General features: G+C 40.0%; 1 pseudogene; it reads left to right on the forward strand.

Moving 5' to 3' along the window:
* The first annotated feature begins 223 nt into the window (after positions 1 to 223).
* The window catches only part of LOC149176806 (uncharacterized), a 63,059-nt pseudogene continuing 45,967 nt past the window's right edge, over positions 224 to 17,315 (forward strand).

Genomic DNA, 17,315 nt, shown 5'->3' on the forward strand with positions numbered 1-17,315 from the left:
CATATTTTAAAATCTATCCCTGGGACTTAATCTATTCACAAACTGTAAATCACATTTTTAAATCTATCCCTGGGAATTAATCTATTCACAAACTGTAAATCATAAAATTAAACCAATGAGGCTGTATTTCGGGGATTCTTACTTTTGCTAACAGTCACACAGAGACAAATAAATCGTGTCGGATTTAGCACCTGATTAGCAAAGCGTCTACGGCTTTGAGGAAATGGCGCGCCTATCGTCATTTGTATTATTCATCACATGTTCGAATAATAAAGATCTGCGCCACAGCTGCAAACATTACACTAGTTTTCTTCGCCTTTCCGGGAAGCTTCGTGTGACTTCGAGGAAGACGAGCGGCGACTTCTTTATTTTTCATTTTCCATTGGGAGTACAACCACTTAAAATCTTGGATAAAATTGATGGCCGTGAGTTACTGCAAGTGCGGCAGAAGCGAAGTATAACAACAATGATCTATTAAATAGAATCGTGTGAGTTTTGGTTGTTTGTTGAGGAACTAGTTTTCCCAGGAGGGGGAATTCACATCCGAACTAACAATGGCGTTGGCATTTGAAGAGCAATGCACTGAGGAAAAGGGTTTACCATCTTGGCTGCGGACTCTAAATGCAGGTGCTAAGCGGACAGTTGCAGAGTTTATACCTCGGTTGGATCTCCCCTCTGTTGGGAGAAGTTTTAACTGCATTAATTTATTCCCAGCCAGTCTGGTTTTGGATGCCCAATCGCAGTGATGCAGGGAACGGACGACAGCATGACTTCGTCAGATGATGATCAGGATAGTTGTTCTGGCTTTGTGACGAGTTTCAGGTGTGGAATTGTATTTGGTAGAATTATCCGTTGTGTTATCTTTAAGCTAATTCGTGTGGACAGTTAGGTTGGTGACAGTCAGGTTTGTGAGGTTTATTGAGCTGATGAGCTTATTCTAGACTGAAATTTGTAATGAGGGTCATGTTTAATTTGGAGTTTGAAATATGTATATTTTCTAAATATTTAAATAAAGTTAGTTATAATAAAAATCAAAAACAATATATTATGCATGTTTAGTTAGTTTTCCATATAATATTATATAATTGTTGTTTAAATAATTTAGAAATAATCTAAGTATTATATATTGTGTTTTGAGTACATCAAGAAATTTAACTTTGGCTCTCAGCCACTATGGCTCAACTCAACCGCCAAGGCTTAACTCAACCACGAAGACTCTCCAGCCGCTCTAGGCCACAAATCTGCCACTAAGGCGCACCGACGACTATGGGCCACAAGCTTGCCACCAGGGCAGTGGAGCCACGCTACAAACTTGCCGCTAGGGCACTCCAGCCACTAAGGCTCACCAAAGACCTGACTTAACCAGGCCGAGGGTTTTCTCAGCTAAGCCTAAACCATGCCAACACAAATCTCTATCCCACTTCACTCTTACATGTGGTTTCTGGCATAACACAAACCGACACTACAAATACAAATTGGTTTTTAGAATACCACGAACTGTATGGGGGTACACATGCCTTACAAGGCTTACACCACAACTCCAACTTTTGGAGTTACCAAGTACATAAATTACAAAGACCACTACAAAACATCCTAGATTTACTTACTAATAAAATGTGTGACACACTATCATCATGATATTGAGTCTATTCCACAAACGCAAACAAATTTTCAAACCCATTTGGATCCTTTGCCACTCATCTTGGATACACCATACCATTTATATGATGGAACACACCACTGGTTTATATTTTTTAGTCTTTAGCATCTTCATTTTTAACTTTGGCATATTATTCTTGGTCTCCATATTTTACCTATCATCCGTTAGAGTCACGAATTCTAACAAAATGAATTCATATTGAGGTCGCGAATCTCAATATGTATACTAACTTCCAAGATATATTCAACTTCACGCGTACGAAAAAAACAACACTAAATGACAAACATCCAAGACACATTGACCTTCAGGCATGCAATGGAGTTTCAACACATCTAGCTACGCTCACCGCACCACTGAGGAATCCACGCCCTATTCAATTATCTCTGAGAAACCACAATTCTATCCGAGATTCAATTTTGGGCTCTCGAATAGTATATTAAGAAACTTTCCCACAGTGACTCAGCATATCAATACAAAATAGACTCCGAAAGAGAGGTCAAAAGAAGCAGGTTAGACTAGTTCAAATTGCAAAAAAAATCACAGATTTGGAGCTGGGGGTAGTACACGAACAACACAGAACTCCACCCCCAAGAAGGAAGCCAGATTCCCTCTATGGCCAGATTGATGTGCACCTTTGGATTCTTTTTCCTGATGCACACTCTTTGCATTTTACATTGCCCTCTAGATCTGCTGAATCCTGCGACCTCCCAGCGTTTTGCATTGCCCTCTGCATCTGTCGAATCCTACGACCTCCCAGCGAGAGGGATCGAGGATTTTGGAACACAATGGAGGTTCCGGACAATCATGTCTTCGTCTTGCAGTTTATCTGAATCCTCCTGCAGTGACAAAAGAACCTCCACATAATCAACATCAGGCGAGTTGCTATCCTTCTTCTTGTTCTAGCCATAACGGTGCTCCTCCGTGATACTCTTGACGAACGACCTCACTTGGGGAACGAGTTTGGCACACTGTCGGTGGTTCTTAAGCAGATCCAAAGGTCGGAGCCACGGTAAATGGTGGTTCTTTGAACTTGCCCAGCAGCTCAAAGCCCTCCTCGACCATATTCCTCAGCTCTGCCACACTTAACAGGTGACATCTGCCACAAAATAAAGCATTTCATATCTCATCAACGAGCCTTAACAACCAGGTTACCTCAAGCATGCAAATCTCCACCAAGCATGCATATGTCCACGTATCTACACAATTTGAAAGCAAAATCCATGCTACTCCGCCGAACTAATTAATAGGTGACATCTGCCACAAAATAAAGCATTTGATATCTCATCAACGAGACTTAACAGTCAGGTTACCTCAAGCACGCAAATCTCCACCAAGCATGCAGATATCCACATATCTGCACAATCTAAAAGCATAATCCATGCTACTCCTCCATGATGTGAACAAAGCACGCAATACTCAGATCTCATTGGCCACACACACAAGCTCCTTGACCACACAGGTTGCTTGACCAACCATGCAATAACCTGCAACAGATCTTGCTTCATGCTGATTCCTTGACCACACATGCAACAGATCTCAATCATCACACTTCACACACAGTCCAACAACACCACGCATTGCCCTCTTATCCACACCACAACAAATTCAACGTGTTATTCTCTTGACCTGCGAGAAGATACCAGAATACCAAATATGCAAAGAAATATACCCAGAACATAGAACAATGAGAAATAATAGCATGCATTTTATTATTCAGAAAGGAAATCAATGTTCACTTGCCTCTTCGAGGGGGAAACCTCCAATAGAGCTGGGCTCGATTACAAAATAAGACACGACGCTCCTCAAGGGGAGTCTCTATCCTTTATATAGGATTCATACATGCAATACCATGGGTCAGTACCATGGTTCTTATTAATACCATCTATCTAATACCATGGCCCATTTGCAGCTAACTCTGGTCCCTTCTTTAAATGCGGGTCAACCACTTACAATTATTAATATGGGCTTTGTTGACTCTTTGACTAACTATAACTATGACTCGACCCTATTACATAAATAAGGGGGTTAGGGTTGGACCCTAACATGCCTTCCCGCATAAAATAGCCTTGTCCTCAAGGTTGAAGCTGTGGAAATTGCTGAAGAAAAGTGGTTGGTTCCCAGGTCGCATCTTCTGGAGAGGTGTCTTTCCACTTGACGAGGACTTCCTTGATTGTGCAGCTACACAGGTGTTGTTCTCGCGTGTCAAGAACCTGTTCAAGTTGGAGCCAGATTGAACCTTCTTCATCCAATTCCGGTAGACTGGTTTGAATTCTGCAATGGTTCCCAACCACTTTCTTGAGGCATGAGACATGGAAGACGAGATTGATTTTTGTAGTGGGTGGCAAGGCTAGCTTGTAGGCTACTTCTCCAATGCGTTGAAGTATTTGATACGGTCCGTATAATTTTGGAGATAATTTCTGACAACCCTTGTCTTTGAGTGATGTCTGCTTATATGGTTGCAGCCTCAAGAATACCTGATCCCCTTCTTCAAATTTGCTTCATGCGATTTTGACCTTGATGGAGATTCTCTTTGAGGTAGGACAGCATGGTTGCATGGTTCTGTAGGAGTTGATCCACTACTTGTACCTTTGAGCATCCCTGGATATAAGAAGTAGGTAAAGGAGGGAGTTGACCATAAATGGCTTCATATGGAGTATTTTTGGTGGTGGAATGATAGTTAGTATTATACCACCATTCGGTTAGAGGTAACCACTATACCCATAGATGTTGTTTTTCTGAAGTGAAACACCTGAGGTAGGTCTCCAGACATTTGTTGACTGCTTCAATTTGACCATCAGTTTGGCAATGATATGCAATACTGAGTTGTAGTTGGGTACCTTGTAGCCTGAAGAGTTCCTACCAAAAGTTACTGGTGAATTTCGGGTCATGATCAGACACAATGGAAGTGGGCATGCCATGCAATTTGAAGATTTGGTCCATGAAAGATTGAGCCACCAAAGCTAGTGTAAAAGGGTGGGGTAAGGTGCAAAATTGAGCATACTTAGAAAGTTTGTCCACAACCATCATGATATCTGACTTGTTGCCTGACTTTGGAAGACCGGTAATGAAATCCATAGAAAGCTCCATCCAAATTGAGGTAGGGATGGGCAATGGTTGTAATGTGCCTAGGGATTTGACTATTTCTCCTTTTTGGCGCTGACACACATCACACTCAGCTACAAAAGTAAGAATGTCCTTTTTCATGCTTGTCCAAAAGAATGAACATTAAGTGCGAGCATAAGTCCTCTGAAAGCCTAAATGGCCTGCAGTGGGAGATGGGTGCAACTCTGCCAAAATGTGACTTTTGAGGGTGGATGTTGGTGATGTCACTACTTTGTCCTTATAGCGAAGAATATCATCCTGCCAAGAGTAACCCACTGTGGAATTTGGATCTGCCTGCAATTTATTAATGAGTTGAGAGAGCGAAGGATGTGAAAACCATTCCTTGCGAGCCTCTTCAGTCCACTGTGGAATGGGAAGAGAGATTGCTAGCAGGTTGCTTTCCTCCTCAAATTGGCATGATAAAGCATCCGCTATGACATTTTCGCACCCTCTCTTGTAAATTATCTCATAATCATATCCCAACATTTTGGCTAGCCATTTATTTTGCTGTGACGAGGATAGGCATTGCTCCAAAAAATATTTAACACTTTGATGGTCTGTGTGGATTTGGGAATGCCGCCCCAATAAGTATGGTCACCAGGTATCCACTGCATGTAAGATGGCCATCATCTCCTTCTCATAGGTAGATTGTCCCGGATTTGTCCCACTTAGCTTTTTGCTAGTGAAGGCCAACAATTGACCTTCTTGCATTAAGACAGCCCCAATACCCATACCTGAAGCATCACATTCAATCACAAAAGGTTTGGTGAAGTCGGATAGTGCCAATATGGGAGTGGAACACATGGCATGTTTGAGAGCTATAAATTCCTATTGCGCTTCATCATTCCAGAGGAATGAATTTTTCTTGAGAAGGTGAGTGAGGGGTCTAGCAATGTGACCATAATTGCGGACAAATTTGCGATAGTAGCCGGTGAGACCCAAAAATCCTCTCAAACTCTTCATGGTCTTTGGTTGAGGCTAATCGTGCATTGCTTAGATCTTTTTGGGATCCACCCTAACGCCTTCACGCCCCACAATGTGGCCCAAATGCTCAACTTCTTCCATGCCAAAAGAGCACTTGGACAATTTGACAAATAGTTTATGCTTCTGGAGTAGCTTCAAGAGCAGATCTACATGCTAAAGATGTTTTTCCCAGGTGAGGCTATAGATGAGGATGTCATCAAAGGAAAAAAGGACAAGTTTTCTGAGATATGGTTTGAGCAGGTGATTCATGGGGCTCTAAAAAGTGGATGGAGCATTGCAGAGACCAAATGGCATGACCAGGAATTCATAATGGCCTTCATTAGTTCGGAAAGCAATCTTTGGAATGTCTACTTCTTTCATGCGAATTTGGTGATAGCCCGAGCGAATGTCAAGCTTAGTAAAGAATTGAGCCCCATTTAGTTCATCCAGCAAATCATCAACAACCGGGATGGGAAATTTATCTTTGACTGTAAGCTTGTTGAGGGCCCTGATGTCTGGACACATATACCATTCCCCATCTTTCTTGAGCACCATGACCATAGGCAATGAATAAGGACTAATGCTAGGATGAATGACACCAGCTTCCAGGAGTTCCTTGGTGATTTTTTCAATTTCATTCTTTTGGGCGAAAGGATATCTATATGGGTGCACATTTGGTGGTTTTTCCCCTATGACCAAAGTAATGTTATGATCATGTTCCCCTCTCGAGGGTGGAAGCTCATGAGGCTTGTCAAAGACCTGCTTATGTTTTTTTAAGACCTGTTGCATCTCAAGATGAATATGAAGAGAAGTGGGTTCGAAGACCTAGATGGCATTAAATTGGGCTATAACTCCATGGTGGACCTTTTTTAACAATTTTTCCATCCTGTGCGAGCTGATGATAAAAGGAGCGCCTGCATGGAGTCCACAGAGGTATGTGTGTGGTTATTCTGCTTAAAGCTCATATATAACTACCAGAAATCCATTGTGATTGGGCCGAGCGTGCAGAGCCATTCAGCACCAAAGACAATGTCACACCCACCCATGTCGATGGCAAACATGTGGGTCTTTAGGTGATGATTCCCCATTTGAAGTTTGACATTTTCACAGCAGCCTTCACATTTCATTGTCCTCCCATCAGCAATCTGGACCTGGAAATTAGAGACTGCTCTGACAAAACAATGCATTGCTTCAGTGACTCTTTGATGGATAAAGCTATGCATACTACCACTATCAATGAAGACTACTACAGGGCGATGCTTAATAAAACCTCTGATTTTGAGAGTTTGGGGAGAAGAAATTCCTGCCAAAACATGAAGTGAGATAACTGGTTCTTCAGGTGTAGTTGGGAGCTGATTTTCCGACTGGTTGTCCTCATCTTCCTCCTTTGGTCTCTCAAATGGTGGGGATTCCTCAGATGAACTGTGATCAGTGGCATCAATTTGAAAGAATTTGGGTTCCTTGTATTTATGCCTCGGAGAGTATTTCTCATCACAGTAGTAACACAATCCTTGCTTTCTTCTTTCCACCATTTCTGCTGGTGACACCTTTTGAACCTTAAGTGTTTGGGTAGTGCTTGGAGCCTGGGTGGGGCATCCCTTGGCTATGAAATTTGGACGAGTAGACTGGGTTGCTAACGCGCGTTCTACTTCATGAGCTGTCTTGCAAGTTGCAAGCCATGAGACTAGGTGTTGTAGTCGGACGTGGGCTTGTATGGAATCTTTGAGACCACTGATAAAAAATTCCAAGTAGAATTCATATGTTAGACCTCCTGTGCGAAAGGATAATGCTTCAAAGGCTTTAATATATTCTTGCACTATGCCTATCTGTCGGAGTTTAATAAGAAGACCCAAAATGTTAAATTCATGGTCAAAGCGATCAGAAAGGGCTTTTGAGAATACCTGCCAAGTCATTAGCCTTGCATAGCAACATTGATGCCACTGCCACCATTGCCATCTTTCTTTGTCCAAGTACAGTGTTCCCACACTTAGGTTAGTCACATCATCTCTGATGTGATTCAATGTGAAATATTGTTCCATTTTTGCTAGCCATATGACTGGATGAGAGCCATCAAATTTATACATGTCCAGCTTGGGTGGTCGAGGCTAGGACTGTTGGTGGTTTCCATAGAAGTGAAGAGAATGGCTAGACTTACCCTCAAGCTTTCCATTAAAATCATATGCCTATGATTGTTCCCCCGACTTGCCCTATGTGATTTTGTCATTTAAGGTCTGGATCTGCTTCATTAATGCCTCCAACTTTTGTTCAAGGGTGTCAATCTTCTCACTGGCCATAGCTTGAGCTCTGGTTTGTACCATGCATAGATTCTGTGCACTTGTCATTACAGTGAAAAAAAAATTGGGACCACCCGAAATTTTGACACTGATAAGTGAATGGTATCACCTCACTCAGCCCGTCGACCATATTCTTATGGGCTAAGTCTCTGAAAAGAGTTTTACTCCTCGCTTAGGAATACTGCAATAATCAATTCCCAGAAAAGTTAATTCTCCCCAATGTCCTGTGAGAATCACGCCTAGGTATAGGAGCCACAAAAATAGTCAGATCTATCGGCGAAACCCTCAACTACAAAGTATGAGTAGGAATTTGGCAGTGATAGAACCCCTATTGTTAGATCTGAACGGCGAATCTGATTTTTGCGACTGCTACAGAACCCAAACTACTAGATTTGAATGGCGGATCTAATAGATCTGATTAGTGGATCTGATAGATCTGAATGGCGGATCTGATAGATCTGAATGGTGGAACTGATTGTTGCAGCTGCGATAGAACCCAACCTACTAGATATAATCTGGAAAAGATGATGCGTGATCTAGAGAGAGACAAGGGAACTATGGTCTCAAGGAGTGTCAGGTGATACAAATCGCAATATACATAAGGATCCAACAGTAGTACTAGTCCCAATCTTTCAGGGCACTAACCAAGGAATATCAACTGTACCCTTAGCCGTACAACCCAACTACCCTATCGTACGTGCGAGTAATCTCCCCAAGTGCTATTCTCGGTGTACTGTAGTAGCAAGACGGCCGATGGCTTATCTATGGTGAGATTTCAAGAGATCTTAGGGGGGCTTCCCATATACCCAGAGGATACTTGGAAGATATTCTATGCGCAGTTTTGTCTAATGCGCTACTCGAAGGGTTACCCATAGGGATTACAAGGGAGTCCAACAAGCGGGACCACCTCTTGTATTTCCTGCATGCATGCCTCCCCAAATCCACAGGTTTATGCGCTCAATGACAAATCTCATGGTTTAAAGATGCCAAAACACATCTCTAGCCAAAAAAATGTTCTGCTAAAAATGGAGATCCCACCGACCTTGGAAAGTGCTCTGATACCACTTGTTATGCTCTTGTCCTGCGAGAAGATACTAGAGTACAAAATATGCGAAGAAATATACCCAGAACACAGAACAATGAGAAATAATAGCATGTATTTTATTATTCAGAAAGGATTCAAGCAATGTTCACTTTCCTCTTCGAGGGGGCAACCTCCAATAGAGTTGGGCTTGATTACAAAATAAGACAAGACGCTCCTCAAGGGGAGTCTCTATCCTTTATATAGGATTCATAAATGCAATACCATGGGTCAGTACCTTGGTTCTTATTAATACCATCTATCTAATACCATGGCCCATTTGCAACTAACTGTGGTCCCTTCTTTAAATGCGGGTCAACCACTTACAATTATTAATATGGGCTTTATTAACTCTTTAGCTAACTATAACTATGACTCGACACCGTTACATAAATAAGGGGGTTAGGGTTGGACCCTAACACAATACAGCTCTATCCCACTAAAACCATGAGCTGCCCTCTGATCCACACCACAACAGATTCAACGCAACTCTATCTCCGTTAATAATAGCATATCAACCTCTACAGATTCACGCAGCTGATCAATTGTCCAAGCCACAGGTTCACGTGGAAACTCCCACAAACAATGCACATTGCTGGTCAATGACCAATTGAGGTTCATCTTGCTAAAATATCTTTCCTCCTTTACTTGATCTAGAAGGTCTTCAATCCGTGGGATCGAGTACCTATTCCAGATAGTGACCTTGTTCAGTGATCAATAGTCAATACAGAGTCTCCAAGTCCCATCCTTCTTCTATACCAACAAAATCAGTCCCCTACAAGGTGATGAACTCCGTTAGATGTGACCTTTCTGCAGCAGCTCCTAAATCTGCCTCTTGATTCCATCGTTCTCCAGAATGGAGCACTGATAGATTGGTCCATTGGGCAGTGGTGCACCTGGGGTCATATCGATGGAGTGCTTGACCTGACAGTGAAGAGGATCCCCTGCGGGGGAGGTGACGATGTCCTCGTACTCCTCCACGACATTGTTCATCTATAGTTGTGGTGCGAAGGGGCATTGTCTGGAGGTCGTGCCCACTGTCTTTTTCTTTCCTTGAGGGTGTATCATCACGAAAACAAATTTCCTGGTTTTGGAAACGAGCTTACTGCATTGTTTTGCAGTAACCAAAGAGATGACGGTAGGCGGTGCTACCTCTGGTATCCTATACAACTTATTTCCCAAAGTAACAATAACAACACAAGGCCTTGATTCATACACAGGATGTCGCTTCCACAAGTATGGTTGGCCTAATAATACATCACGAACATCAAGGGGAGCAACGTCACACAATACCTCATCCGTGAGGGGCTTCATGTTGTATGGAAGGTGACACTACTAGCTCACGCGAATATTCCGTCCTTGGTGAAGCCACCAAATGGTGTATGGTTGTGCATGTGAGGTGGTCGGTAAGCCAAGCCACTTCACGACCTCTCCCTAAATGAGGCTTTTTTGGCTCCTGCTATCAATAATGAACTATAACGGGGAGCCCTTTACTCACATGTGGGAGTGGAAGAGGCACTCCTCTTCCTATGGATCTTCGTGGTGGCAATGGTGGCATTGGGCCCCACATCGATAACCTGCTTCCCTTTATCATTCCCCTTGTCAGGTTCTGACTCAAAGTTGGAACATGCATGTGATTCTAAAACCTTTAGCTCGGCCACCAGTGACTGCTTGGCCCAACACTCACTTGTGTTATGAGTGGAGCTCTTATGGAACTCACACCACTTTCCCATGTCATTTTTCAGCTTCATGGCACTATTCTTTGCTTGCGGCTTTGGCAGGTTGCCTTGGGTCGCCTCACCTTGGCTTTGTCCTTTGTTTTGCAGTTTGGGGACACCTTTCCCTTGCTTTGGATTTGTAGATCCAAAGACTTGTTTCTTATGTTTAAATTTTTTCTCGATCTTGATGGCATATCGGTAGGCCATGCTGAGCGAGGAGATGTTCAGGAATTCTATTTCATCCTAGATGTACCTATCCAGGCAGCTGCAATATTTGAGTACCAAATGTTGCTCTGAATCCTTGATTCCAAACTTTGTGCGAAGGGTATGGAAAACATTGGTAAGCTTCGGTACGTCTTGGTCCCTTCCCTGTCGCAGCGTGGTCCACTTTATGTATTGATCCTCATAGCTTCCGACACGGTAGTACTACTCCTTGATGACAGCTCAGAATGAATTCCAAGTGGGTGCGGTTGAAAACAGTGAAGCTGTAATTTCATCCCTCTACTCGCAGTAGGTCTCCCACCAGTCCTTGATGTGGGGGGAAACTTTTAGAAGAGCGAAAGTAATCTTTTCCCGGCCGGAAAAATCATGAATAGAAAAATACCCTTCTAGCAAATTTACCCACTTATTTATGACGTCTGCATCTATCTAACCCTCAAATATGGGAATGTCAAAGTTAAGTTGTACCTTAAAGGGTGTGGAGCTTCCAGACTACCTACTGGAAGTAGATGTGTCACCCTTGGGTAGCAGCTGAAGGATCTGGGCAAAGTTTTCCATCATTGCGTTCCTTTGTCACTCAAGCACCTCTTCAAGCAAAATTTTGATAGGATCTCCAACCCCCTCATCTTTCTTTTCATACTCCATGGGAGGCCATTTGGATTTATGAGGTTGGTCTTGCAAAGGTTCGACCAGTTCAAGCCCTAACTCCATATATCTCAACCTTGTCGGGGACATGCTAAGAAACACAGAGAAAGAGCAGGCCTCTCTGATACCACTGATCTGAATTTAAACAGGAATGCAAAAAATTACAGATATAATCATACATACGGAGATTCAGCAGAAATAATACTTGATTTCATTACTATAAAATACTGAAATATGCTTACAAACATAAATGGAAATAAACTAGCCAGGGAAATGGTAGCTTATCTCTGAGAAGATATGTGGCATATACATTCCTCTGAGCTGTCTTACAATGAGACTCAAAGCCCTATCTATTGTTGAGAAACAATGGAAAACCATAAACATCCAAAAACCTAACCCTAGGAGATGAAGCACCAAACTATGGGCCCTGTTTTGGGTAAATTGGTACATCAACTTCCCAAGGTCGTAACTTTGGCATATGATCTTCGTTTGACGTGCACGATACCTCATTAGAAAGAGATATCTGAGGACTACAACTTTGGGAAGAGCATCATCATTCCATGGACCCATGTTACTCCCAGTTTTCCCCAAAAAATGTCGTTTAAGGCCTCAAAACGACTCTGGAAGTTCAGGACCCAAAAAGCTGCTAAAAATAGTAAATTATGCTACAATTAAAGAAATTGAAAAACTGAAAGAAACAATGGTGGGTATCCAAGTGGAATTGGTGGGTGGCAAACAATATCCACTTGGATCACTCTCTCCCTGCTCCATCTATATCTCTATCTCCCTCCATCTCTCTTTCTTTGTCTCTTTATATTATCCCACAAACATACACTCTCTCTCTCCATATCTATTTATCTATCTATCTATTTATCTTTCTCTCCTCTTACTCTCCCTCTCTCTCTTCCCCTTCTCTCTCCATATCTACCTCTCTTCCTCCCTCCCTCTCTATCTCTCTCTTCTTCCCTCTCTCTCCCCTCCATTTATATCTCTTTCCCCCTTTGTTTCTCCTTATTTCTCTCTCTATCTCACCCCCTAACATGCACACTCTTTCCATATCTATCTACCCCTCTCTCCCTCACCTTCTTCCTCTCTCCCTCTCTTTCCCTTCTCTCTCCATATATATCTCTCTTCCTCCCTCTATCTCTATTCCTCTATATTCCTCCCTGTATCTCTCTTCCTCTCTCTTCTTCCCTCTCCTGCCCCCAACTATATCTCTATCTCCCTTTGTCTTTCCTTCTCACCGCCAAATATACACACTCTCTATCCATATCTATCTTTCTCTTCCTCCCTCCCTCTTCCTCTCCCCCCTTTCTCTTGCCCCCCTCGCTCTCTCTCTTCCCCTTTTCTCCCTCTCTCTCTACTTTTTTCTCTTTCTTCCCTCCCAGTCTCCTCTCTCCCTCACTGTCTCTCCATATCTCCCTTTTCACTTCCTCTCTCTCTCCACCTTTCTCTCTCTATGTTTTTATTCTTCCCTCCCTCTCTCCCCCCCTTCAACTCCATCTCTCTCTCCCTCTCTCTCAAGTCCTCTCTCTCTTCCTTCCTCTCTCTCCCCTTCTCTCCCACCTCCCTTTGTCTCTCCCCCTCATTACTCTCCCTCTCTCTCCACCCTCCAACCCAATCATTATCTCCCTCCCTCTATCCTTCTCTCTCTCCTACTCTCCCCCCCTCCATATCTATGTCTCCCTCTCTCTCTTCCCTCTCTCCTTGTATCTCTCCTCTCTTCTTCACTCTCTCCATCTCTCCCTTGTCGCTCCCTCTCTCTCTCTCCTCCTTTATCTCTCAATGTCTTTTTTCTTCCCTCCCTCTCTTTCTTCCAAATACATCTCTCTCTCGCTCCTTCTCTTTCTCCCACCTCTGTTTACATACTTAGACCTAAACATCTACTCTACCTTAGACTAGATTGTAGAGTACCTCTACACACAATAAAAACATTACACATAATCTCTATAATCTCTAAACAAATAATTAGGGTTTTTGGCAAAGACACTTTCTTAGAAAAATGAGATAGAGGTTCGCGTGAGATCCAGGAAAGGGAGGAAGACTCTTAATTACATAGACGGAATCATATCTTCATACTCAAATAAAAATAAAGATGGAATATGGTACCAAAACAATAGTGAAGACAATATAGTATGCAGTACGGAGAAACTTAATTCGTGGATTTTTGTTTGGAATTCGAGTTACATTTCGATTGATTAATTGTAATTTCATTATAAAATATCTTTAAAATATTTTCACCCATTTAAAACCATATACAACCTTTTAATTAGTTAATAAAGAATAAAGTAAATAGTATTTTAAAGAAGAAATAATAACATGATTGAGAAAACGCAAATTTATCTATGATTTATTGAAGTAAACACACCTTTAAGCTCAAATTCCATTAAGGAGTTCGAATTTGATATTATATTTAAAAAATAAATTGGAATTCCAAAATAATAAAAATTCACATAAATTAATTTGTTATTATTTACCATATTTTTAAGAGGAAATAAGGTAAATATACTTAAGAGGCAATTATAGAGTTTATAAATGAAATAAGGTACCATAATTGTTGATCATTTGAATGAATTTAATATTTTTATATTCGAGTTAAGTAGTATGGATGTAAAGTTTGACGAGTAAGATAAGCAGTGATGCTATTGTGTTCATTGCCTAAATCTTGAGATCATATAGTAACTTCCATTAGCATTAGTAAAACCAAATTCTTAAATATAATTTGGTTGTGGGCATATAATTGTCTTAGAAAATGTGGAGAAAGGTTAGTATAAATACCTCCACATAGAAGCATTGGTGGTTCAATGCTAATTTAGAGAAAGAAGAGAAAATTCAAATGGAAAGAAGTGTAAGCTAAAGTGTTGGTACTATGGTAAAACAAGGCATCTCAAGAAAGATTGTTGGAAGAGACAAGAACCTGAGGAAGACTCTGAGATAAAAGTTAATATGATTTAGTGAGTTTCAAGTATGGTTGATGATTATTTACCTATCTAAGATTACTTGCAATATCATGAAGAATGGTTATTAGATTTCAGTGGTTAACATTATATGTGGCCACATAGTAGTTGATTTTCCTCTTATTAAATTGTTGATGGTGATATTCTTCTTATGTGGAATAATATGTCGTGTAAGAATATTGGGGTTGCAAACATTACTACTAAAATGTTTGATGACATAAGAGACACAACTAAAATTAAAAATAAGTTAATTTCTTTAGGAGTTTTTGTTTCTCAAGGTGACAATTTTAGAAGTTAAGGTGAGCACTAAAAGTGTCCATGCTAACCTTAGTGGTTTTGAAGGCCACACATATTGGGAACATTTACAAGTTGGTAAGGAATACCCAAATAAATAAAAACATCGGTGGCATATGAGAAAATATAATATATGGGATAGATTTAAAAGGTTGTTGAAGGTGGCAAGATAATATTTTCTTGTAATCTCAAGAAGTCATTGTATGACCAAAAGTAATGTCCGAGGAAATTGGACAAGAAATTTGAGTCCTTCATGGTGAGGAAAATATCACAGAGGTGAATATGACAATTTTGTTTCAAAAATTTAAATGGCATATTCATTATCTTGTTGTTTATGTTCAATATATCTTGTTGCAAGGAAAAGTATGTTTGATGTCAATAGAGTAAAGGATCAATCATTTAAGGCTTTTGATATGAAGGATATAGGAGCAACAAATCCAATTTTGGTCATTGCAAGACATAGAAACAAGAAAATTGTAACTTTTGTTTTCTCACTCACACACACACACACACACACACACAAATATATATATCTGTGTGTGTGTGGATTGTGGAACTTGTAAATACCCATTATGCTTCCTTTCTCAAGCTTTCTTCAACGTTATGTCCTAATATTAAAGTAGAAAAGGGTTATGTGTCTCATGTATTGTATGCCAAGAAAATAGGATGTTTAAATTATGCAAAGAAATATTTCACACACAATTGGTGTTGTCAGTGGATACATGGAAAGTTTATGTGGACATCATTGGGAAGTAAATAAATGGGTGTTATGGTATCTTAGAGGAACAAGTTATCATTGCATAAGTTTTAATGGAGGAGGAGAAAAAATTGAGAAGGTTAATATTAAAAAAAAATGAATATGTGTACTTCCCCTAGTTTATAGAAAAGGTGATGAATGCACTTAGGCACAGTATCAGTGAAATTGTTTGCAAGGTGGAGACTATTGAGACAGTGACAATAATACATTTGTAAAAATGTATGATTTTTCATCTTGTAAATAGGTGGGGGTTTTCTAAGAATTTAATTATATATCTTTTAAACAATTGCGGGTTTCAAAAAATTAGGATTTTCACATTTCGTAATGACAAGTAAAAAAAACTATAAAAATACATGTCATTCTGAAGTTTGTTTGTAAGTTTTGGATAAATAGATTCACACAAATTTCTTGAACAATATGGTCAAATATACTTGTGGTGAATTACTCTATTTTTCCTGCTTCATGCACTCTTTACAAATTTTCTACTTTTAATTTCATGTGTGTAGAATGTGTATACTAATCACTATTGTTACAATGATATTATTATGTTGCTGTAGTACCCCTATTACACTATTGTTATCAATTCGCTACAACATCCATATTATAGTGTTGTTGTTAAGTTTCTTCAACACCTTTGTTACAATGTTTATGTTAGGTTCCTATTAAGTTTATTTAATGCCTTTTTTATGTTATAATCTTGTTGTTACATTGCTACAACACCCCTATTACAATGTTATTATTACATTATTGTGGCACCAATGTTGTTACAGTACTATTGTTACATTGTTTCAACATTAGACTTTTCACAAAATTGGTATTGGTTCCATGTGTCTCAAGTGAAGCAATGTTTTAGAGAATGATTGAATGTATAATGCACCAACACCACATTTACAATTATATGCTTATGTGATCATATTGACTTTCTCTATATCTACTACAATGAATAATTACAAATATATAAATAAAATGTTCTTGTGGATATATTGTGACTGTACATTTGTGATATAAAAATATCGTGTTTTTCTATATTTTTTGTTAATGATGTCAAGTTATGATTTTTTACAAAATTGACCATCTAAGATACTAGTAGACTTCCAAGCGAATGAATTACTCCTCGACCTCCTAGTGAGTTTTTTTTCTCCTTACATATATCTCACCTTTGGATGCTTCTTGACATTCCACACAAATGATTACACTCTTCCTCTCTTAATCAACACTTTATAAAATGATGGAGTTCTATCATTTAACTCAAAAAAAAATGTTGGTCTTAGCTTTTGATGAAAATTTGTCATCCTATTATAACTTATTTAACAACTCATGATGTGATTAATCCGAAAGACTTTATCAAAATCAATATGGATCACAAAAGTCTAAAATCAAGCTTTATCACATTTTTCTTTGTTTTGACCAATAAAAGCACTCAAAAGGTATTTTTTTTATTAGTTTCTTTTAATTTCTGAACTTCAGCATTTATTTGCAATATAAAATCATTCTTACTAGGTTTTACAAGAAATAAGCCATTTTATTAAGTTTCTATGTCCTATGAAAATGTGTCCCGAGAAACTAAAGACAAGAGTTTTATTTTGTAGTTTCCCAAGCTGGATTGTATCATCATGGATCCACAA

This window comes from Pinus tabuliformis, chromosome 4_1, assembly GCF_031772625.1.
Source record: "Pinus tabuliformis cultivar Carrire ecotype Pingquan chromosome 4_1, CPIR1, whole genome shotgun sequence".
Taxonomy (NCBI): Eukaryota; Viridiplantae; Streptophyta; class Pinopsida; order Pinales; family Pinaceae; genus Pinus; species Pinus tabuliformis.